The 24,560-nt window shown below is 39.9% G+C and overlaps 1 long non-coding RNA gene across 1 annotated transcript; it reads right to left on the reverse strand.

Moving 5' to 3' along the window:
* Positions 1-6,785: 6,785 nt before the first annotated feature.
* Positions 6,786-23,746, reverse strand: LOC148184685 (uncharacterized). Its single transcript, XR_015772115.1, has 3 exons — positions 23,669-23,746; positions 10,334-10,408; positions 6,786-7,098 (listed from the first exon to the last, which is right to left on the reverse strand). It is a non-coding gene; the product is annotated as an uncharacterized LOC148184685 (long non-coding RNA).
* Positions 23,747-24,560: the final 814 nt, after the last annotated feature.

The following is a 24,560-nucleotide window of genomic DNA, read 5'->3' on the forward strand; positions in this document are numbered from 1 at the left end:
CTGGAGTGCACACTGAAGACCATGAACTCCAAAGCAACTTTCCTTGAGGGCTAGTAGGGGTACTGGTGTAACTAAAAGAAGGGAAAGACCATGTCAGGGAACTTACAGCAGGAGGTCTTGAGCCTCTGGTCCTCCTCAAGCCATTGGAACACAGAGAAATTGCCAGGGATTGAGCATCACTCACAGCAAATCATTCTGGGTTATTTTCTTTTTTTTTTTTCCCTCTGTGTTTTCACTATAATCTTGACAAGTAAGGCTCTGCTATTTGGCTAAAGGAGGTCCCTCCCTACTGAGTTTCATACTGTTGCTTCATAAATTTCTTCATATGCTGGATTAGATGAGGCCACAGAATTTAGCACTCTGTCTTTCAGAGCTGCTGAGAGCAGAAGATTGAAATGGAGAAACTCCAGCTTAAATACCTGAAAAAAAAATCTAATTCTTACTCTAATTCTTAACTCTAATTCTTACTTAACTTTGAAAAGAGAAGTAAGTAATTCTACTTCTTGGAATTGGGACTTTAATTACTATAGTGGCAATTATTAAAGGTATTAAAGGTATTAAAGTCCTGGAATCAGGACTTTGGTTCTGTCACGGAAAAGTGTATTTTTATCATCTGTTTTATCATCCATTCTTTCTTGTTGTACATGTTAACATTGGATTTCTAGCCAGTATAATTTTTTTTCAACCAAGATATCTTCAATACCTAGTTCAAACACGTTACACTCTTGACACACACAGGTTCCATAGGAATAAGTGAAATGTCTGCTCATCATGTATGTCATCATTTCATTTTGAGAGTTCAATCTCAGTGCCTCCTTCCTCATCTGAGAATAGATATGTGTTTATGTTCAAGACAAGGCATGAACAGATACCCGTAATGCAAGCAAAAGGACAGATTTCCTTGAAAACATTTTATACTAATACTGTGTAAGTGCAAACTGAATAAAAGAAACACAAGGCAATTTAAACCCTGGCATTTTCATATTTACACTGGTTATATAAGTTACACCACTTTTTATTTTACTGTCTGCTCTCCCAAAATACATATAATGAAAAGCAATAACTCAAATGGTGGGCAGCAGTATAAATGGATCTCTTTGTTCATTACTATTGTAAGAGATCCATCCCTTATTTCATCAAAGTAGAACTGCACTTGACTAGAAAGCAAATATTGTGTTGAATTCAGCACCTCTGCAACCAAAAACATTTTTCTACCACAGCTCATCCATCTGTCACACACATCATTCGGTATTTCAAACTGTATCCTGAAAGTGGGAAGACAGATCTGCTTCAGACTACAGTCTCTTTTTTCTTCATCCTATCTCTTTCAGATGCCTCCTTTTGATTTCAATTTTTCTGTTTCCATGCTAATTCTATATGGAATTAATTGCTGCTAAATCTCACTGAAACCATGGCTGCCTTGGCTCAGCTTCACCCTGGCTCCAATGATTGCTCCACCTTAGCTAAGTGCTCTTAGACCTCTCCACAAAGAGTGATGTTCCTGCTCCATTTTCATCCTTTGCTTTCCAGGGCTGGAAATGCATGATTTCCTCCCTGAGGGGATAACACTTGTGAAACACTTGGACAATATGGTCTTATGATCCTAGAGTTTAACTGAACAGTTGAAGAAGCGTTGAAACTCACTGTACGGGGTGTTTATATAAAGCAAAAATGCATTAACAGCTCAAAATGTAAGGGTTTTGCTGTGTCAATTGCATATATTCCAACTCCACACGTAGTAGAGGGTGCTGGGAGAATGGAAAACTGTAGTTCCTTAAAAATACTCACATCTTGTGATGCATACATAGCCAAAAGTATAACTAAGAGAAGGGAGTTTATAGCCTCTAGACCTGGGACACACCACATCACTGCATTTCCCTCCAGCTAGGTCAAGACCCCTTCACTAGGAGCTACAGACAATTTTCACATCTACATGGGAGAACAGGTCTCTCAGCTAAAAAAATGCTTAAGTGAAAATTTCTTCATGGACAAAAGTGTCATGAAGAGAGGGAAAAATGAATGAATGTTGGCCTATAGAAAATATTTACTTCCTGCCTTGGAGCATCTGTGATAAATACTGTTCCTACCCAGGAAAAAAAAAAAAAAGGAATAAAACACAAAAAAATCAACTGGAATGAATTTAAAATATAAACTACTTTGTACTGTGGTTAAACATATTTAGCACTTTCTAGTGTTTTAGGACTTGGAATTCACAAGGGGAAGAGAGAGGCTTCCTCTGCTTTCTCCCTGCCAAGAGCTGCTCCCCTCTGCTACTGTATTTGTGATGGTTTCAGAAAAGAAAGAAAGAAAAAGAAGCAGTAAGCATTTTTCAGGAATCAGCAACACCCCTCAAAAAGGGAATGTTTAAAATCATAAGAGTGTGCACCTTTGCAGACAGTCCTCCAGTGAGTGAAGCACCGTAAGACCACTGCTAGAAAGGCTCACAGCAACAGGAGGAGCCTGCTCTGCAGGGGTGCAGGGTAAAAAAGGTATTGGATGAGCAGTACATGAACAGTAGCCATTTATTTTCTATATCACATTATTAATCAGAAGCTCTCTAGAAAAGCTGAAATATAGAAAAACTCATATTGATATCTGCCATACGAATTTTATATTTTAGCCCCTCCCTAAAGCAGCTCAGGCTAATTCTTGCCAAGAAAAAAGTAGCTCTGGAGAATGTCAGCTTGTGTTACCTGTGTGAGCCAGGCTTCTGTGGAGATGTCTGTGGCAGATTGCCAGCAACACTCTTGGGAACCCTACAACCCAGGGCTGTATGCTCTTAACAACTGTGTTTTTCAGACTTTATTGCATGTCCCTAAATGTTTTCAAGCCGTACTGTAAACTCCTGCAGTGTAAGTTTAAGTATGCTGGCCGTAAACTCACTTTCTTAATTGTTGTTTGTGGATCTCTAAAAAAAATCACGTTGATTCTCAAATAACTGTCATGGAATGAAATCCATTAGTCTGGAATTTTATAGGTCTGCTCTGGAATTAGTTACCTTCCAAGGAATATTAGTGAGTATGTTTTATTTTTAAACAGGGGTAAGGAGGAAAAAATGCAATTTCTTATCAATGTGGTTTCACAGTAATAGAGTAGTACCCCCATTCTGATGCATCATTAGGGTTATAAGTAGCATCACCAGTTTTTCTCAGCTGCTCTATTGCCCTTGTGGTCTCATTAGGTTTATTATTGTTAGAACTCACTCACCATGGAAGTTTCTTAGGGCTTTGTCTGTCCTGCTGTGACTGCTGAAATCAGAGCAGGACCACTCAGCACATCTATCCTGGATTCCTTTTCCATCCTATAGTGTGGCACTGTTCTTTTCTTCTGTGTCCTGTGAATAAGTTCTGCAGGATCACATTCAGTAATGATTTTTTCCCCCATATTCCCTCTCAGGTTCTCTTTGTAGAGATTTAGCTGTTTGCCTTCATTAAAATATATTTTCAGGGTTTCTCCAGATTACAGATGAATTAAACCACTGATTTAGCTATAAAAAGTAAAGGCCAAGAAAAACATTAATGGTAGGGGCTCTTTTAGGATATACACAGGTTTTTCTACCTCTGAATCTGCACAGACTTTGCCAACTTCACTCTACAATAGGAAGAGAAAGAAAGACATGTTTAAAAAGGCAGTTGCTGCGGCACGGTGTCCATCTCTCCCAAAAATGCTTATCTACCACTTATGAGGTTCAAGAGACCATCAATACAGCCTCAATAAAAAGTCTCTCTGTTTTCTTTAATGCCAACACTAGCAACTGTCCCCTTTCAGGACTTGTTTTAGGAGGTACACAGCTCAGACTGATGTCAGTGCCTTAACACTACGTTTGATCTGTTTGCCAACAGTTATTTTACCCAGCACTTTCTAGGAAGCTGCATTGGGAAAGCATTTCCTAAGACTTAGGGGTGATGTGGGGGTTTCCTGAGTGACTCAGCTTGTTTCAGAGGCAGTCAGCTGCCCATTCAATGGTGGTACCTATGTAGATTTTCACTTGGAGCAAACACCTCACTTTCAGAATTATTTGTGAGAATATGAGTCCTTTAATTTTCAACAGCTACTAAAAGCCATTTTTCAGCAATGCATTTATTCCCTTAAAAGTATAAATGAGCTATCAGATGTGATGGTGACACAGAGGAAAATCATGACTCCTAGAGGATAATCCTAGTAGACACCTGCTTACAACCCTGTGCACCTCAAGGTGCTTAAAACAATTTTGATTCTGGGAACAATGATGTTCTTGAAAATAGCGTATTTACATTCATGCACAATTTCACTGAGTATGGTGGTTCAATATGCAAATTTAGGGGTCTGATTTCACTAAATCTTAATGAAACCTACATTTTTCCAGTAACTTTTATACAGCCACTGCCACTAGATTGAAAGGATGACCACAACTTCTCACTGATAGTCTCCCACACTTGGCGTTCACATTCATAAGGCAATGTGGAGAGCTAATCAGGAAGTGGATTCTGCAGATCATTATCCTGGAAAAAATGGCTCACTGCAGATGAGTATGAGCCTTTTCTGAGACATAGTGTGGCTGCAGGGACTCTAAGAGATGCAGAATGAATTTCTGTGGTAAGTGGATGGGATGTTTTTATCTGGTGTCATTTTCTAGCGACGTGAGGCATTGGTGCAGAATCAGGGTCCCAACACCAAGCACATACATGCATACACCATGTGTCTGCAGCAGTCTGAGGAAGATCCCAACAGGGGGATTTGCTGGCATAAACTTCAGCCCCCTCTTAGTTCATGAATTTAGTCTTTCTTCCTATTACAACAAAGATGTGGGGAATAATAAGGTGCCCTCCCGGTCTCACTCTGAGATAAAATCTAGATATATCCAATGGTGAATGTTGAGATCTAGAAGTTTCTGATTGTTTTGTGGAGGTTTTTTGCAGGGTTTGGCTACTTTAAGTACACTAGAGATTAGCTGAACAAGCCTGGTCTACTTACTACAGGAACCAAAAAGGGTTAAATGAAATCATGGGTTTTAATCAATTCTCTTTAACTAACATACCAACTACACTATTCAAAAGACAGAAAAAGACACAATCAGGCACACTTGTTTGTCACACTCAGACTCAAAGCATTTGACTTTTGTGAAATGGACTTCACATCCCAGGCACCTGCCGGCAAAAGCAAACATCTCCTGGCTCGTGCACAAAGCTTTCATTACCATATCTACACTCTATAGTTAAAGAAATCACTAATGTTGCTGTGGCTCCAAGAAAACTTGTTTAGTTAATGTGCTGTAGGGAAGGCTGATGATGAATTTGCACCTTTCTCTGTATCAAGACCCTCTGTGGTGGATTTTTTGGCAGAGGGGTGAAGAGGTATGACCTGGTTCAGTACACTGGGTTCTGGGCCCCATGGTCCATTTGCAGCTTCCTGGCTGCACAACCCTTTCATTCAGACTGGACTTGTGTCTGCTTTTGAAGCAAGCCAGAGTTCATAATTTACAGCCTGCCTTAATAAGCACTTGGCTGTCAGAACTGCCCATCAGTACATGTACATCCTCAGGGTGCTGTCAGCCAGCTGCACAGCTCCAAGTTTTGCAGGAGACAGCGTTTTCCACGATACTTCTGCAGGGGGAGAGCAATTGCATCCCCTCTGGCAGCTTTCTTCTGCCTCTGCTGTGTGAAAGGGGCAGCAATGTAGTGCAAGAGCTCCTCACTTGGAGAAATCCATTGTGCTTCTTCCCTCACGCTGGCCAACAGGGTGAAGTGGAAAGTGTGGATCTAATTCAAATGTCTATTTTGACAGAACATTTCAGGCAACCGTGATGACTGGCTTCAGAATGGAATGAGTGTCTGTGCCATCATTTCTAAAAAATGGTCCAGACCATGTTCAAGCTGCAGTGCAGAGTAAATACAAACTCATGAAAAGCCTTCACAGTAGCTTCCCTGTGGATGTACTGGGAACGAGGAGAAGTATAAACGACTGATGTCTCCAGGTCAGGCTGGCTTAGCACGCTGCCCCACGACTGAATTGTGTCTTTCATAGAAATGTTCTCATTAAATCCAAATGATCACAGAACCCAAACAAACATATTACTGCAATGATTGGAAGCTCAGAATCACTGCAGCTCCTTTTGACCCTTTAATTTTCACAGCTTTTAAGGTAAAGAGTAAATAACTAATTAACCCTTAGGGTGTGAACTTGGATTTTTATAATTTCTATCCTGTCTGGCTTGTCACACAAAGGTGCCTGGACCATTTGTCTGCCTGGTACCACTCCTCCTCTCTTCTCCAAAACACCTATACCAGCACCATCATAGATCACTGTCTGGAGTCTGGGGATGCGGCATTAATTTCTCCCACATCTCTCTTAAATATCAAATGGAGCTGGTTTTGTTTTCCCTTCTGTTGCTTACTTTAATTTGCAATGATGGACTGCTGTTTTAGGAGGTGAAAGCACTAAACTGTTAAAAAGCACTACAAAGTCCTTACCTAACCTTCCTGAAGTACTAAAGGATTTGGAAACTCCGCCTTGTGCTGTTTGTTGTGATACCAAAACTGTGTGCTGTGTGATTACAGGACTGAGAACTGTCCCTACTTTTAAACCTACTCATTGTGTTATCAGTAACTGGTTTCTTAAGTGTCTGTACAAGATGCCTTCATTCTCATTGAGCTTTTATTTTAAAGAGCTTTAGTGGGGGTGAGGAAATAAAATAAGAAAGATATTTCTAGCACAATCCACAGACACAAATTTAATGCTTAAACCTTGACCATCCAGTGGAGGAAGGATATTTCTCCTTGCCCCTTAGGAATAACTATATTTAGGCATAAGGTAATAGATTTATTTAGTTACCATTGGAGTTCAGATTCACAGCCCCTCTTTCCTTCCCTCAAAACCAAATTCTAATAAATAGCCTCAGAAAGCACTCTGTCTCTGTGCCAGGCAGTTATTTACTCAGCAGGAGTTAATGGAGCTCCAGGTGATGGAGCCCCACATTTCAGGATGCTCGTTTGCTCCGGGAACAGCAGTGCAGCCTCTCACTTTGTCAGTGCTTTTCTTCCTCCCCAGCATGTTCCATCCTTGTAAAGCCTCATGCAGACATGCTTGGGCTCATTTGGAGCTGGCAATGCTGATTGAGTTCTGCAAGTAAAAAAATCAATATGAAACAGGCAGAGATCAATCTGAAAGTGTCCCTGCAAGAAGACACCCTAATTTAATTGACTTTAAGAGCTGCACTTTTAGTCAAGGTCCGTGTGTAAATCAAAAATCTAGTGAGCAAGATCACAAAGAATTAGGTAACAGATTCTCAATACCTTACTCATAAATTCCCAACAAAGGCAAGGGAAACCTGGTGGATATTAAAGCCTGCACCATTTTTAGGAGCTTCTATAAATGCTCAGTGGACACATTCCAAAGCCTTGTGGAGCAGGGGAAAGACGTGCCTGTGTGACAGGCAATGTGCCTGCACAGCTGCAGCTGTTTGGCTGGCATAGGTGCACAGGTTTGGGCAGTGTCCCTGCAGGATGTGCCATCAGTGCAAATACCTGGCACCTTCCAGCAGCAAACCTGGGGTTGTTGCAGTGGAAGGGAGAGAAAGTAGAGTGATATAAGGGTGTTTACTGACCCCAGGGAGGAAGGGAGGCTGTGGGGAGACCATTAAGAGAGTCTGGGTGAGGGAGGGCTGGATAGAGGCTGGTGAAATTCAGTGAGGCTGAGCATAGGCGAGGAATGTTGTGTGTGACTTTGGGGAGCTCGTAGGGATCTCTGCCATTTTCTCTTGTTTCCACTACGAATTAAGACACTAAGAAATAAATAGATATGGGTTTGAACCTTTTCACTCCCTTCTGAATAACATAGATCATAGCTCTAAGATACAGATTCTTTGAACCTGTGACAGACTAAAATAATCAGTCTGGGTGCAAAATATATAGGCAACAAATAAGAATTAGGTTTTTCATAAGGCATTTACGGTACAATGTTTTTCCTATGTTGATATCACATATAAAATAATATCTCTCTGGCACTGGATAAATGCTGGAAAGTTTAGATATTTTGAAGCCAAACATACTTGCCAATTTCAAGTTTTTATTTTTTATGTTACTCATGTTCTAAGACTAGGACAAGAATGATTCGCTTTTATTGTATCTTATTTCCTGACCTGGCATCTGATAATACTTTGTTCTAAGAAAAGTCTTTCTAAGATCAAACACTGAATATGTATTTGAAAAGAAATGTTTGTTTTTGTACGTTCAGTGAGATGAACAAGATGGAGAAACAGAAAGAGAATGGACGTGGTAATCTTCCAAATGCTATTTCATGGATAGAGAACTTGAGTTTCTCCTAGTTTTGTTTTCTCTTGGGGTAAAGGTAGAGATACGGCTCAAAATGCTCAAAACAGCCCTCTCAGTTCAGAAATCATTCCTTTAATTTTGTAGCAAATTCCTAATAATGAAAAGTATTTTCCTGATAAAATATAAATTAATTTTGACTTACAAGCCTTTCTTGTTTTTTTTCCAAAGGCATTGTCAATGCATTAAGCACTTTGTTTAGTAACCTTAGGCACACATCCACAAATCAAATATTTACACTGCTCAAGATCTGTGTAAAATAGGGTCATGAGTAAATCTGGAATTCATTAGATATGAACATATGTTCTATCTGTCGCAATGTTCTGTATTTCCCCACATTCAGGTTTCGGCTTATGAGTTTTTCTTCAGAATTTACTGTTAAGAATCAAACATGATAAGGCATAAACCTTGAGATGGTTAGAGCTGCCTAGAAACTAGAATTCCTATTCACTACCAATTTTCAAGATGAAAAATAAAAAAGAGCTCTATTTAAAAAGATGGTATGTTTTTGTGCACTCCCCAAGCCCCATTAAAAAAACAGCCAAGCAAACAAAACAAAGGTATAAAGAGGTCTTCACCTTCAAAAAGTCTAACAGTATTTTACTTCTGCCTTTTCAAGGAGTCGTTTAACCCAACACAAACACTGGCATCGCAGTGATCACTAAGCCAGGCAGGTTCAAGGTCTGGAATGTCCCAAAATGGAGAGCCTGGCCAGCAGGCTCCAAGGCAGGCAGTTCCCTCTCAGCCTTCTGGGGAGATTGCTGCAGAGTCAGATATCCTGCTATCACTGACAACCTGCCTACCACCCCATCCTTCAGCTGCCCACATCCCTGCCGTGGTTTTTTGACCTGTTGAGTTTCTGAGGCAGGGGAAGGTGGGGGGAAATAAGTTGTGCTCTCACAAGTCCCAGTACCACGAGCATTCCCTTCCACAATTCCCTAGAGAGTGAAGCCAAACCTACCATGGCCACCTACACAGAAAGAAATAACAGTCTTAATAGCTCAATAACAGAACATTGAAACCATTCTACTAATGCATTTCAAAGAAACTACTTTGTAAAGGACAACAAAGTGTAAACCATGAGAGTGACTGAAGCCAAACAAACAAAACCACTGACATATGAGAGTCCAACAATGGCAGGGAGAAGCACAGAGGAAAACAGCAGCTTTTCCACCAGTGAATGAAACCATTCACTGCGGTGCTACTGTGTCTCTGCAATACAATTCCACTACCTTCTGCAGGTTGGTGTTCAAACTCTGAGGCAGAGGAGGATGAGAATCATTGCTGTGGAATAGGCTGTCTAACCCTGGCTCAGTTTTCACTCTGTTGTGAGAAACTGGCAGTTCTTTGGCCATATCTCTGCCCCTCAGAGTCACTTATTTTTTGTCAGTCCCAATATTCTTACTTCACTTTTTACTTTGTGAATGTGATTTGACACAGAAAAAACATAATAAATGTGAAATTACTTCTTTTATCAGACTTGTTAGCTCTCTCACACTGCTCCACCCCTTGAATCACAGTGAAATAGCATTTTCTTAAAAGGTGCTGAATAGTATGATGTGATACACAATAAAAATACTTCGTTGGGAACAAATTTGCTTTATTTTCAATTTTTCTCTCTGGGACATTGAAAATGAGTGAAAGTTGTTATTTTGCCATAGAAGGAAGAGCTTAGCACCTTTCAGTTTGCTAGCAGGCAGGGAAGATATCTAGGTGTTTTGAAAAACCCAGTGGTGATTGATTGGAGAAACTACTAACTTGTGCAACATCTGTCCACTTCTTGACATGGAATTTCATACAAAGAACAAAGCCAGACACTTACTATCCATTTTCTGTGGATAAATAACTCTTTCCAGCACAAAAGGCAGTTAAGTTTATAAAAGATGAAACTTGCATACTATGTAATTGTGTTTTGCTTCTCCTTTAGAAGTCATTTATGACTTAACTCAGTTTGCAGTTACTAGTTCTTTACTGTTTAGACATGCAATCCACAAGACAAAAAGAGAAATTGAAACTGTCTGCATTACCTGAATTCCCTCTTCAACACATCCTGCCATTTCTGAGGTGCATCACTTATCAGTGAAGAGTTTTGTATCTCAATGCTGTGTGGGAATAAGAAAGTATAAGAAAGCAAAGTACAACAAACAGAGCTCTAATTAAAAAATGGTTTCTGACAATAAAGGTTGTCAGAAACTTGTCCATTTTTTTCCCATAACTGTTTACAAAGAGAAGGAACCCCCTTTGCAAAAACATTCCCACGAAATGAAAATATTATTTCAAAGGGTATTGTTTAAACATTGCTCGACATTAGCACACTGTGAGCATCAGACCCGTTTTGATATGAACTTGCTGCCCAGTGCCAGGTTTCCCACGCACTGACCCTGCTGTGGGGCATCCTGCTCCCTGAGCCCCACGGTAGGAAATGCTGTCAGCACGTTACTGTAGCTCTGCCCAGAGACTGTTGACTGTGGCAATTGTTTGCTAATCTCTTGGCTGAGTTGCCATTTGTTGAGCACAGCATTTTTTGGAGTGGTCCAAGATGACCACACTTTTTTGTTATCTTTAGCTAGTCCCTCAGGCTGATCTCAGGTTTTGGAGGGCTTTGTCATCTGGTGTCACACAGTCAGAGCCACATATATTTGAGCCTGTCTGATCAGTTAATTTGAATGTTACCATTTTTTGCTGAAAACTCTATGTTGTTTCCTGTACACAGGTGTGTTATAATCTGGTGGGAAAAGCCATAACTGAAGTTATGAAGCCATAAATTGGACCAAAGTGTTTTCAAGGGTAAAAGAACATGGCAAAGAACATTCTAGTCCCCCAGGATAGCATACCTCTGGTTAATAAGAAAATGCTGGTAAAGGTAACATATTGGGAACTGTTGCAAAGGGGAAGATGTAAACCCGGGATGGAGCCAGTGCAAGAATGAGTTAATACTGTGACTGATGTGCGAGTGATGTATAGCCACATGTATGCCTCAAGACTTGCCAAAAGTCTGCCAGTGGAAGGAATGCCTGTACTGCTGAAAATACAGCAGTAGCAAAAGGAAAAAAGGATGTGTGGGTGACTTACCAGGCAGGACAAAAATGCCTGCTGCTGCCTGAATGGACAGGAGTCTGCAGTTAGTGCTAACTGGATAACATTAAAGGTCGCACATGCACTTTTAGAGAGGGAAAGCATGCTGTGCTCTCATTTTTCTTATTGAGTGAGTGAGAAGACTAACCAGCACTCTTTTTTTGTCTCTCCAAGCCAAAAAAAGAGCATGACATGAGCTCATGCTGTAGATTTTAATATTTTTTCTTTGTGCTTGGAGTGGTCCAACTGTGATTTTTCTGACTAGTGGGAAAGATAATGGCTCATGGACTCCAGGCAAAAAACAAAGTATCAGAAATGGAGTGGTCTAGTAGGCATATGGAACGCTCCCAAGACTCTTCCGCTTTGTATATTTTCCCTAGTTTGTTCATCTGGGTGCTTCCTTCAAGACCATTATGGTTTGTCTAAGATTGATAACCAAAAAGTTTTTAAGAAGAATTATCCAAACAGTCTCTTTTGCTCGTTAGCTGTCATGTCAAGAATATCTCTGGGGGAAAAAAAAGAAAAAAGAAATTATTCCAGCATAAAATTAATATGAGTGAGAGAGGAATTGAGTTGTGTGTTTTGACAATTTTCTCTTGCTGTGATAGTCAAGCTTATTTTGACTGGCACAAGTTTTAACATATTAGTAGCAAATGTGAATTGCTTTGTGAAATGGAAATGCAATCAAGTTCACTCATTATTGTAGTCTAACGTTATAATTCAATACATTCCTTGGATTTTGTTTATATAGTACTTTTGGCTAAAATAAGGAGTGTATTATTTTATTTTTATAAGTATCATGGGGAGGCAGGCAAGTTAAATTATCAAGTTAAAAATACACTACTAAGACTCTTAAAAGTGGCTATAAAATCTATCTGATGTAGCTTTTTGCTTTTTTATTTTTTTCACTTTCACACACCACACAACTATTGTATTTTTAAACCCTGGCAACTAAAAGGCTGAAAGTCAAGCTGCCATATTTTCAGTACTTTTTTTATTTTCATCACTCTGTGTAGTTCTTCTCCACCTCTGATTTCTGGCTCCAACATTAGCCACAGAAAACAATGCTTCTTCCCCTCATCCCTTGAACATCTCTTCACAGCCACAGTTTTTGGTAGAGAACATTTGAACAGTAGACAAATTATGTGGGATATTTTTATGGAAGATGCAAACTGCGAATTGGTTTCTTCTGCTGCTGCTCTGCTTCTGACTCACTGGCTGCGATTCATCTGGTCAAATTAGGCTCCCTCCTGAACTGGTGTGAGGATCTACTTAGCCATTTTTGACTTTGTTGACCTTTACAAATTCCTACTGCTTATTGAGCTATCTAAAATTAGATATTAAAGATTTCTAGCTACACGAATCACCTCTCTTGCACATTCATAGTGCAGATATCTGTGTTTTTATGATCTTCGGATGCCCTGCTCTTTAGACCCATAAATTGTACATGTAGTGTTTTAAAGCCCCAGCATTCAGATCTTTTGAATCAGCCTTCATCATCAGGAAGAAGGAAATTAGTGATAACATCTGTGGTTTTCCTGGCACAAAGGGAGGACCTAGGAAGAGCACAATTTGTCACAACACACATTATTTAGTATAAAAAGAGGCAGGTAGGGATTGTTGAGGGGCAGCAAAAAGGCTAAGCTGGTATTGATATCCAAAATAAAGAGTATATAGAAGCTAGAGAATCGGTGATTTAAGGAAGTTTGAGTGCTTTAAGCTTGGGTTTGGGCAGAATCTGGACTAGGGAGGGGAGATGAATGGATGAGTTCTGCAAAGGTCTGAGACAGGACCCGAAAGAAAATTGAATATTTATACTGATGCATGTGATGACTTAGGAGAAGATGATATTCTGAGGCCCTCCTCCACTTCTGCTTCTTAAGCTTCACAACTAAGGCTGTTGAGACTGAACATTGACACTATAACTCTGGCCCTCAGCAGACCATGGACTTATTGAACACTCAGACTGTGGCAATGAATGAGAGGGAAATATCAGGACATAGAGAGGAAATGCAATGAAGGTGACAAGTGGGGTATGCTACTGAGAAAGTGAAAAAAAAAAAATTCTCCTGCTGAACTCAGTTTTTAACATGTTTCTGAGGATACCAACATACCTAACTGCTGACAAAGGTTTCCTGGGCCTTTTTCCCTGGATTATTCCAGGCATTTAGAGACCATTTGGAAAGCAGTGTTGTCACAGGGTCTCAGTGTTTTGTCCTGCTTCCTCCTGTTCTACTTCATCAAGAAATGTCTACCTCCATGTCTTAGGTATGCCATTCTTTCCAAGGACAGATGGAGCACACAGACTATGTTATGTCCAAAAATGATCCTACTGTCCACAGCAGATTTCTGTCACATGAAACACAGGTGGACTGATGGGCATCAGTGCCTGACTGTTTCAGGTATAGCCCAACCTCTGACAGATGAGTCCTAGTTTCTGAGTCCTGTTTGAAGATACAATCCAAATGCCTGTTTTTAGCTTACCACTTAGATTAATTTAGGTGGTGTCACTGTCTAATGATGTTCAGTCTGAAAACAAGGCTAATTGATGCATGACTAACAGTTTTTTCCAGTTGTGGTCTCTATACTACATTAGCTATGTTTGGCTGAACAGACTGCATTGTTCAAAACCCAAAACTCTTTCCTACTGTTTCGTAAAAAATTTATGGTCTCAAAATGTTTCCATTTAAAAAAAGAAATCACCAAACAAAGGGACCTGCTAATAGAGTTGCTGACGCTTCTCAATTTTTGCTAACAGCAAGGATCCACTTTTTGGAACTTCACTCAAAGAAGGAAGACAAATATTTTATTTACACAGCTCATTATTTATATCTGGTGTCATGGGTGTCCTTTCATTTCTCTATTGGCTTCTAAATCTCTCCAAAGAGAACTGCAGCTGTAAGCAAATACTATTCCTTGATCCTGGCAGAGAACTATTCTTCAAGAGTAGAGTCCTACAGGGCAGTTTGATAAAGCACACTGTTAGCATCAATTCTGCATTGAAAGATCCATCCTGCTGTCTTATTCTCTTATTTTTACTCTTTTATAAGATCTCATCTCAGAGTCACAGGAGTATCTTTGACATCAAGCCGAGTTTCAGCTGACTTTCTGAAGCAGTCAATTCTGCTCATTTACCGTGAAATAAAGAGGCCTCTTAGAATTTGTAGTTCAGTCTTTCCAAGGTCTCAGCTGCCCTCTAAAATATCTCCACTCCACTAACTAGAGGAGGATGGTGCAACCCTAGACATCTCAGCTGCCTAAGAGGAGGTCTACATTAGTGTCCTTCTAATCATAAGTGCATTTTAAGCCAAGTGTTTCTAACGTGCCTATTTTCTATGCTTTGGTTCGTGAGCAGTGTCAGAGCACATGAATTTCATGCTTTTTATACCAAGCTGGAAGATGTTCCCCAGAAATGCACATAATGTGCATCAGTTGCTGGTATTTTTTTGGTCCGTGGTGACTCAAACCTCCCGAGTGTGGCCCGGCTAGCTCAGTGATGAGGTTTCTCTTCACTCAGGTTTTGAGCCAGCATATGTTTGTGGGGTTCACTGATTTTCTTCAAGAACTCAAGTCTATAGAGTGAGTAAAGAAATCAGGGGGGGACTCTCTCCTCGGGGTTACATTCCACAGTTTATTTCTGTGAAGGGGAACCCAAAGGATGAGAGACAAAGGATTGGGGTCTGGGGGTCTCTTTTAACAGGGTTTCTCGGAGGGAGGGAACATCAGAGAGAGAACCAATTATTTTTCTCAGTTAGTACATCTTACAAACTTTGTACAAATCAAGGTTGCACACACCAAGATAAGAAATAACAGACACCAACTTCTTCAAATGCCCACAAAGGTGTAGGAGTATTCTCCACAGAGGGGCAGAGGAGGGGAGAGAGGGGGGAGGTTTCCTGGCAGCACAGGAGGGAAAGAAAGGGAAGGTAAGCATGCCCTCCCAGCTTCCATAGCTCAGAGGCATTCTGGGACAGGAAAAACAGAGTTACAAACTTCCGTGTTGGAAAGAAGGTCTCCTGAGCTAAGGAAACTTCAAGCAGCTGGAAATTCCAGCAGGGTCCTCTCTTTACTCTATCCGGCCTCTCGCTGTGGAGCTGAGGAGAAAAACTTGAGTAACCATGGTCACCTGATGCCAGGTAAACAATAGGAGAAAAAGAAGCAGGGGGGAGAAATCACAACTAAAAGAGGAGAAAAGATATATTTCAAGCCATCAACTACTAATATAAACTAACCTAACAACATTCTAACAACTCTACAGCAACACATGGGACTGGAGTAGATCCAAACAGAAACACCCTCCTGTGTGCAGTATGCACAGCAGGCACTCTTACCCTGATTTTTTGATTTTACAGACCTCCTTGTGTTGTACTGAGCTATCTATAGCCTAAAGGAGTGAAAAAGATACTTAGGAGAGTGCCAGGACCACCATCTGAGGGTATATTCAACAGACACCTAAGACTGAATTTACATTGAAGTATAAATATGCTTTGCAGCATGCTTAGCCACAAGGTAGAGATGCATGTTCCCATTTCACTCTGGAGACACCGGGCTGTGCAATGCTCAGACGCTTTTCCTTTGCACACTCAAGTAAAAGGGATGTGAGTGTTATCAATGGGTCCCCAGAACTGAGTGCTTCAGGTGAACACTGGAAGCCTTTTGGCGGGTTTTATAATTCTAGAGAGAAATGACAGGAAATAGTTTGTACTTTTAAGTAAAAAGCATCAATAAACCTTATAATTAATTCAATGTAGGTGGATTTAAAGATTTTAAAGTTGTGGATGGAATTCTTTATATGAATGTGAGGAAAAATAAAAATTAAATATACAGATATGCTAATTGATCTGTATGTAAATCCCAAACATCTTACAGACAGACAGAATCCTTTGAACAAGGTTGAAACTGAAATTTGGAATATTTTTACCAATTGTATATTGAGAAATCTAGCTCAGCATTTTGCTCTTTGAGTATGGGTTTCCTTGAGCAAGAATTTGAACACTGGGAATCCCCTCACGTTGCTGTCTCCCTTGCAGAAGTGTAACATACATATTAAGAGACAGAAGTAGTAGAGAAAAAAATGCAGGGAGGTGAAGACTCAAACATTTGTTTTGAAATGCCTTAAAGTTTAGTCTATTCCATTCAAATCTCAGAAGCTACATCTCCAAAAACAAAATAAACAAAAATAAATTGACTTTGACTAAAGACCACCATGGATCTAGCTGTTTTACTAAACAGTTTTCACCCAAAATGTGTGAGATCAACCTTTGGCTTGTGAACAAGGTTTGATTTTCTTAAAGACCAGCTTGTTCAACTGCTTCATGTCTTGCCATGGTGATTAGTTTAATATTTTAAGAGCAGACACCAGGAGAAATGGTGAGCCTGCTGGTTCAGAAACAGGTAAGCTCATACTTTCACAATGGCCAATTTGGTTGCTTCCATTTTTCCATCTACCATGCGGTGCTGACCTCTGATGTGTTTGAAACTTCTGCTGAATGTGTGGAAAACATACTTTCCCTGTCTATCAAAATTTCATCTTCCAGCATAATTATTACTTTCTCTCCTTTTCATAAGTAAAAGTGGAGGTTCCAAAAACATTCTCTAAAAGATTACTGGAAACCAGACAGCATTTCAAAGATGCCTGAAACATTTCAGTCAGCATTCTGATGACATGCTGAGGACAGATAGTAGAAGCTAGTTAGGGAAGGGGGGACAACATGTGGATATGGTCTATCACCAGTATTCCCTTTTGGAGATGGAGTGTACTGCCTGCTCCTTTGCACAGTGATCATAAAGAAGACCTGGATCTGTAATTTCAGATTTAAAATGGAGATCATGCATTACCCTAGTTTAGATCCAGACTAGCTTAAATTTCAGTCCTCCTCTTGAATAACGTGAACTCTGAAGAGGACTCTCCAGACCAGGAGAAGAAAGCATCAGTGATTAGTGAAAGCCAATGCAGGGCTTCAAAGACATCTCAGGTTAAAACTCCTTCCAGAACATTTTGAGTAGAGAAATTTGCTTCTCCTCAGCTAGTGATAGCTCTACGATCCAAAAGGATATTCCATATAAAAAAGCATTTAGTATAATTTTCAAATGCTGCTGCTTTTCAATGAATGAGCTCTGGCCCCTAAGAATAGTAGAAAATTGTGAGAAATGTGTCATCAGGTAGCAGATAGCCTGAGATCTTTAGCGTTAGTGTACTAGTACTGATGTTCTGGTCATCACTATTTCAGGACTTTCACCCAACAATGCAGTTTTGCAATTTGGATTTAAATCTGGAAAGACTGAGCCGAATGTTATAAACTGAGTAATAAATAAAGTGTTCGGGGGATTTGAACAGATACTCCCACTCTATTCCACACCTGAAAGACAATCGTTTACACCTTAAAAACAGTGAAAAGAAGGAAGAAAACTACACCTGGCTGACTTATGGGAATTTAGCCTGAAAAGCTGTTTCACTATATGAGGTCGTGTCAGATACAAATATACAGCAGCTACAGATGGCAGTGGGATTCACACTAATGAAATAAATGCTATTGCACATACTAAAAACATTCAATCTTTCCATTCAAACTGAGGCATGAAGGGTACATCAAAGAAAAATTTCCTTGTTCAGACCTCTTGAAAAGTCAACATCATCCACTTAGAAAACAGAATATGAAGAGCAGAACTCCATCAGACTATTGGTGTCAGAAGGACTATATGACCTCTGTCAGATTCACTTGCATGGAGAAGGTAAGTGCAAAGCACAGTCATAATACAATTAGACCCTTTGGGTCCAGGAAGACACCACCCAAGTAGGGCCACTAAGAACAAAGCTGCTCTGATTTTCTAATGAGCATGCTATGAAAAGATGGGATAGAAAAAAGGGAGAACCATGATACACCTTGATTTTACTTTTCACTATGAATCATATATTGACAAAATCAGAGACTGAGCTGAACTAGGTCACCCTTTCTGTCTGACCAAATACTGACAAACGTTTATGGGTCCTCAAGAAAACATCCATAAAAACATGACCACTTTGTTCACCTGATCAGTTTCCTCTACATGAGATATAGTTGTCTGCACTAAGGAGAGGCATTATGTTTGGGGTTAAAATCTGGATCTTATTGCCAGTGGAAGAATATAAGTTTAATAGCATTTCACCTCAGGTTAAAAGTTACCTGTTTGGACATTTGTATTCATCTGGTGTTGCTTTTAGCATTCTGAAAATGTTCTGAAACAACTTCTTTTTCTTGGCAAGGTGACTTGGTTGATCTGAACAAATTACTGCATCAGTGAGGGGTTAGCCATGCTAACTAAGCATCTTGCCCAAAAGCATGTGTGGAGATATTTACAGATTTAACCTTGTTCTTGATAGTATGATCCTCCCGTTACAGTGCACTTAGGAAAGGAAAAGAGGTACATAAAAATCTTCATGACAGATCATGTTTTGCCAGTAGTTTATTTATTACACTTCGCTTTCTGGAATTCTCCATTATTCAAATAACCTTTCCTGCTGAAGCTAGTTTTGTACCATTCAGTGCTATGGAAATTATGTATTCTTTTCCAAAAAATCGAAAACCTCCTCTCATTTTCCAAGCTTGCTGTAGGCACTTAGGTCAGCTCTGCCAGAACAGAATACATATGTCTGCATATTGCTAGAAGTGTTTCTCAGTGGTGCGTGAATGCACTCTTACACACTGTGTAGTTTTGGATACTAGGTCTTTTCCCATGCAGCTGGCCAGGGAACAGTATACTGTGGCTGTGCTCCCACAGAGAGACATAAAAGGATGGAGTGTCTGCAGCTTCTCAGCAGCCATATTAATTTAATATATATTTACTGGAATTTATTTTTTATTATAATTATACATTTAGTACAATTTAGTTCAAATTGCCCTATTTTCCCTCCTTTTCAACCACTCCTTAGAACCTAGGTGACATGTCAAAGTTGTGCAAAGCCATCCTTGTGCTTCTTGTGCCAGTTTTATGTGGGGAGACACACCAGAGATCACTGCATCACACATTAGCTGCATGAGTCTTTAAATGATGGATTCTCTTTAAGGAAAAGTAGTTACACTCAAGGCTCGCTAAACTGTTACCCAAGATTTTCCTTTGTAAGAAATCATTCCAACATTAGACCAAATAAACGAGATGGGTGAAAACCCAAACCACTGTTGTTGGTTCTGTGCTGAAAAACAAAAACAAACCTCTCCACAAAGAAATCCCCTCACAAGTATGCCTTTGAGTCCTTTGACTAAATTGAAAGCACTTCAAGATATTTACAAAGCAGGAGATTCCTCTGGTTGTTTATCTGTGGTGTGCCTCCCTGGTGTGTTCTGTCTAAGCATGAATGCGTCTGTTCATTTCATTTCTAGCTTACATCCACAGCAGTTCCAGCAGAGTGGCTGGAAGAACTACTGATGGGCAGCCAAATCTGGAACTGTTCAGATTTATTGTCTTTTCTGAGTGTATGGATGTTGGTGCCCAATAGATGGATTATGGCTGATTAATTTGCTCCAGGCTCTGCCTGGAGGTTGTGTCTAGGAGGATTCAGCTGGAGACACTGCTTGTGTGCCTGTCCCCTCCAGGAATCTCTGACTTCTCATTGCCTCAGCCCCTGGGTCCTGCTCAGCTCAGCTAAGCGCAGGACCTGGTGTGGGCAGCTGAGATGAGCTGAGAGGGAGGAGAAAGTGGCATGGATGTGTCTGTCCTCTCAGGGCTGGAGATTTCAGTGTGCCCCACAGTGCAGGGCAGAGATCTGGGGCCAGCCCAAGGGCACAGTGCATCACCCAACTCCTCTGTGCCATTTTCCACAAAGTGATGCTGGCATAAGAACAAAACTTAATGAAAATCCATTCTGTAGGACACTTGAACATTAGGAATGCACAAATGAAAACCTGACTGGAGGTACTGACTCCAGTGTAACATTTGTACACAAATGCAAGTAAAATATTGTACACCTGTGATGGATAAATTCCATACACTCTGTGAGCCCCAGCTCTCTTTACAAAATGTTAATCATATGTCAGGGACTGCTAATATTAAAGCTTGAATGGTTTTAATTACTTGGTTTTGACTTTCAAATCTCCTGTGCCTCATATATTTTTCATTAATATTATAGAAAATAAAAATTTACATGACAGAACACTTATAAACTGAAGGAACTAGGTATGGAAAACACAGATATTAAATAAAAATTATTTTTAAATTGTGCCAAACACACTGCAGTTCATGCTTCATTACTGAACAATGCGTTCAACAGAACTGGAAACAGAAACTAAACCTTGTGAGTTTGTATAATTGTCTCCTAGTTCTTCAGAATTGTCTAAGTGACGTGCAAAGGTATTGAAATGACCAAACAAAAGGACAAAGTGAACATTTGTATACATTTGTATAAGTTATTAGCTCAGTTTCTCTTGTCAAGATTTAAAATTAACTTTGAAAAAAATTAAGCCCTGCCAAAGACTGCAAACTAAATGATACAAAGGCATCCAAACACAACTTTTGTTAATGATGCACAGATTCTTTCAAGTATATGTCCCTCTTAGATTTTAAAAAGAGTCAGGATTTGCCTTTTGGGACTGAGTTTGATTTCCCAGGATGAGTTTAAACTGGTGACAACACTTTTGCTATTACATAGGTTATTGGCTTACAGAGAGTTGAATCATATGTAACATAATAACCACAAGGATTTGACTTGTTGTTTTTTTCTTTACAAAGCTGGAATTATTATTTCAAACAGGGAAATGAAACACTTCAGACCTCACTTCTGCATTGTGAAAGTGAGGTTATTTTTCAGTACTGTTACTGTGGAAGGAAAAAATATTATCCCAGTCTCCATCCAGCTAAACATCCCCTTCCTTGATCAGCACAGGCCACTTTTGAAATCTTTCATTGGCAGTGCAATATTTCAGTCAACCAGAGGAAGAGGGAGACTATTCATCCCGGACAAAGCTGCACAACTGTGGGTCCTGCTTTCTTCAAGGGTGCACAGTTTGTGCTGCAGTCCTGTCATGGTGCCACAGACAAGAGTTTACCCTGTAAAAGGATCTTGGGTCTATCCAGGTTTCTGGGCATTTGAAATCTCAGACAGATATCCAGGCTAGGCTCAGGGGTAAGAAAAAATAAACTGTTCCAAGGGGAAAAAAGTACCTACTTAAGGAAGCTTGGCCCTGATGAGGGACTGTTTCACCTCAAAGAATATGTAAGACTGTGCAGCAAAGGAGTATGTTCACTGGAAGATCCAATGGCTTTTAGATTGTAGAAGGTACTGTGCAAGTGCATTGCCTTTTGTGACGAGTTGTGGTGCTGGGCTTTGCACTGATGAGGGCACTGTCCCTGCCTGTTTCAGGAGGGAAGCAAGTCTGAGTTTACTGAGGGTTATAAAACTCCAGTGGAGACAGACACATCCTATCCCCAAGGTAAGAATCACCTGCAAATGTGAGACCTTTGTCCTGAGCACGTATCTCTTTTAGGAATTATAACTCAGCACTTGTGCAATGATGCAGGGTTTTTCATTGTTCCTCACGTGAATGAAATAGGCTTGTTTAGTGTTCCTGACATTCACTTGGTACAAATAATTATGCTCAAAAAGCAGTCTGAACTGGCCAACTCTTCATGATTAATTCTGTTCCATGATCTCATCAGAACTGTAGGGTTTGAATAGCTTTAGATGTTATTGCATCCTGGCATAACAAGGAAGGCATGGCAGTGGGTTTTTTGAAAAAATATGAAACTGATTACATTTAATGTAAATGTGTAGGAATATATTCACAGATGTCTCGTCTAGTCATCAGAGAAGGTGCTCCTGCAGATAGATCTCACCTACCTTCTTTATCATCTGTAGGGGCAAGGATATTATCTAGTCTGATGCAATATTTTGTGACTATTCCCTCTGCAGCCCATACAAAGTTGCTAACACCAAGGTTAATTTGGGATGGTTTTTGGCTATTAATTACTGGTATCAGTTTTTTTCCTATTTTTTGCCGTCTTTTGTTCCAAGTTTCAACAGCAAAAATTCAAAACATTGGGATCAACCAATTTCAGTTGATTTAAAGTTTTGGTGACTTCTAGAAATGGAAGTAGAAACTACATGTTGTCCAGTTTGGGATTTGGGCTAATTAAAAAACGCTTGTGAGTTTGTAGTGGTGAATAGTCAAATCCAAATTCTGCCCTTGAAATTTCATATTTATATCTGGCAAGCATAACTTTTAACTCCTAGGAATGTCCTTTCATAGTCTGACCTTAAAGTGTTGTGCACTGTCTTCTGTGCACTGCGCAGAGATATCAATGTAATAAAACCCCGTGGGGTGACTTCAAACATATGATGGCATATGACGCCATTGGAGGCTATAATCCATCTTATTCTTAAGTGCAATTTTAAAGATAACTGAAAAGGTGTTTACAAAGCTGCACAGGGAAATCATCCTGTTCAGGGGTGCATGTACACAGCGTGTGGAGGTACAGCATTCACCACACAGCAGCAGGACATCACAGTAGCAGCAGGAGCAGCAGCAATAAGCTGGCACTCGGCAGCTAACAGGAAAGTAAACTAAGTCAGGAATTAGGTCCAGAATGCAAACACAGAAAGAATTTCACATACTGTGCCATCAAGCATGCAAGTTTCCAGAAGCCCTTCCAACCCCATGCTCTTTCCTCTCTGTTCTTTCTCAGCTCCCATCTTCCCCTCTGTGTTGATGTTCAGAGACAACTTTGCTGTTTCATTTGACCATATAATTCATTAAAAATGCAGAAAAATTAATCGAAAACATACATTAGAAATCAGCAGGGATAAATCCCATATGTCTCATTGCATAGTACTGTACAAAATGTACTCCTGTGTATATATACATATATACGCATACAGTAATAGGCTGCATCACGCCAGAAGGAAAACACTTCTCTAACTTTGGCATAACAAAACTATCTGTATATTAAAAACAAGCCCTTATTTATTAAGACCCCAAAATCCCAACATCCATTTAAAAACTGGGCCTCTTTCAAAGTCTCTGAGTCATCATGAAGAGCATGATTCATTCAGTAACCCCCGCTCACCACGACTCTCTTAGGAGTAAGAACAGATTCAGTTTTAAGCTTCCTCTGGCAATTTGAAAACCAGTATCTGGCTACCAATCTCTGTTTCTAATCTTAAAGAGAATTGCATCCTATTGCTGGTTCTGCATTCCTATCCTAAAAATGAACCTCTCTCTTTCTTCTGAATAATTTGGAGTGTAATCACTTTAAATGCCTTTTAAGGAGCCATGAAATTCTATTTTCCAAGTCAGACAGCTATTTTGAGGACTTGCCTTTCCAGGAGAGGGAATTTCACAAATGTTAGTCCTTCCACAGAGCTAGGAACTGGTGCTGTCCAGCTGTGATCTCCTAGCCCCAGACTGAAAACACACTGTTATATAAAAAGTTCTGTTAACCAGAGACTCAAAAGATGCCTGCGTCATGGAACACATTTGTTCCAGGAATCCTCACCAAATGCAAGCGTCTAATGAATTTCTTTTTGTGAGCATTAGGAAAGCTTTCTTGATTAACCTCTTGTGACTGTTCAGAAGGAGCAAACAAAGCTGAAGTGCTGGGACCTACATTTTTCTCTGTGCTTAAAGGCAAATATGGAAGTATTTTCAAGCCAATAGTTCAGTGAATATATGTGCCTTTCCAGTTTAACCAGTGCTTTCTGATGGCTACTTGGTCCGAAAACTTGGCCACCCTTCATCTGTATACATTTCCTTATCCCTATGCTTAATGGCAGCACTCCATACCTTTTGCATTTATACCAAATACTGGGATTTTTTATGTTTTCTTATTGCTTTCTATTTCATGATGCACTGTATGGTGCTCTTAAAAAAATGCATGAACTCCCCTTGATATCCATTCCACCCAATGGAAGTGTGTGACTTGTTCTCCAAAACATCATGTGAGCTATTGTGCTTACAGTATAAGAAAAATTACTCCAAATTTCTGCTTCTTTTCATCTGGGAACTTTCCAGATAATTTGCCATTTTAAAAATAACAAATAACTAATAACAAATCATTCACTTCTCTGAGATCACTCACTTCATACAGATTGCTAATTAATGACTTGCAGCTCTACAGATAAAAGCTGAATTTGGTGAGTTTTATAGTTAAGGCTGACAGTTTGACACAGAAAAATTTGTTTGCTTTTCCCTACACATAATTTAATGGGGA

Source organism: Pseudopodoces humilis, chromosome 3 (genome assembly GCF_049639895.1).
Source record: "Pseudopodoces humilis isolate 2021_Gansu_Grassland_sample_001 chromosome 3, ASM4963989v1, whole genome shotgun sequence".
Classification (NCBI taxonomy): domain Eukaryota; kingdom Metazoa; phylum Chordata; class Aves; order Passeriformes; family Paridae; genus Pseudopodoces; species Pseudopodoces humilis.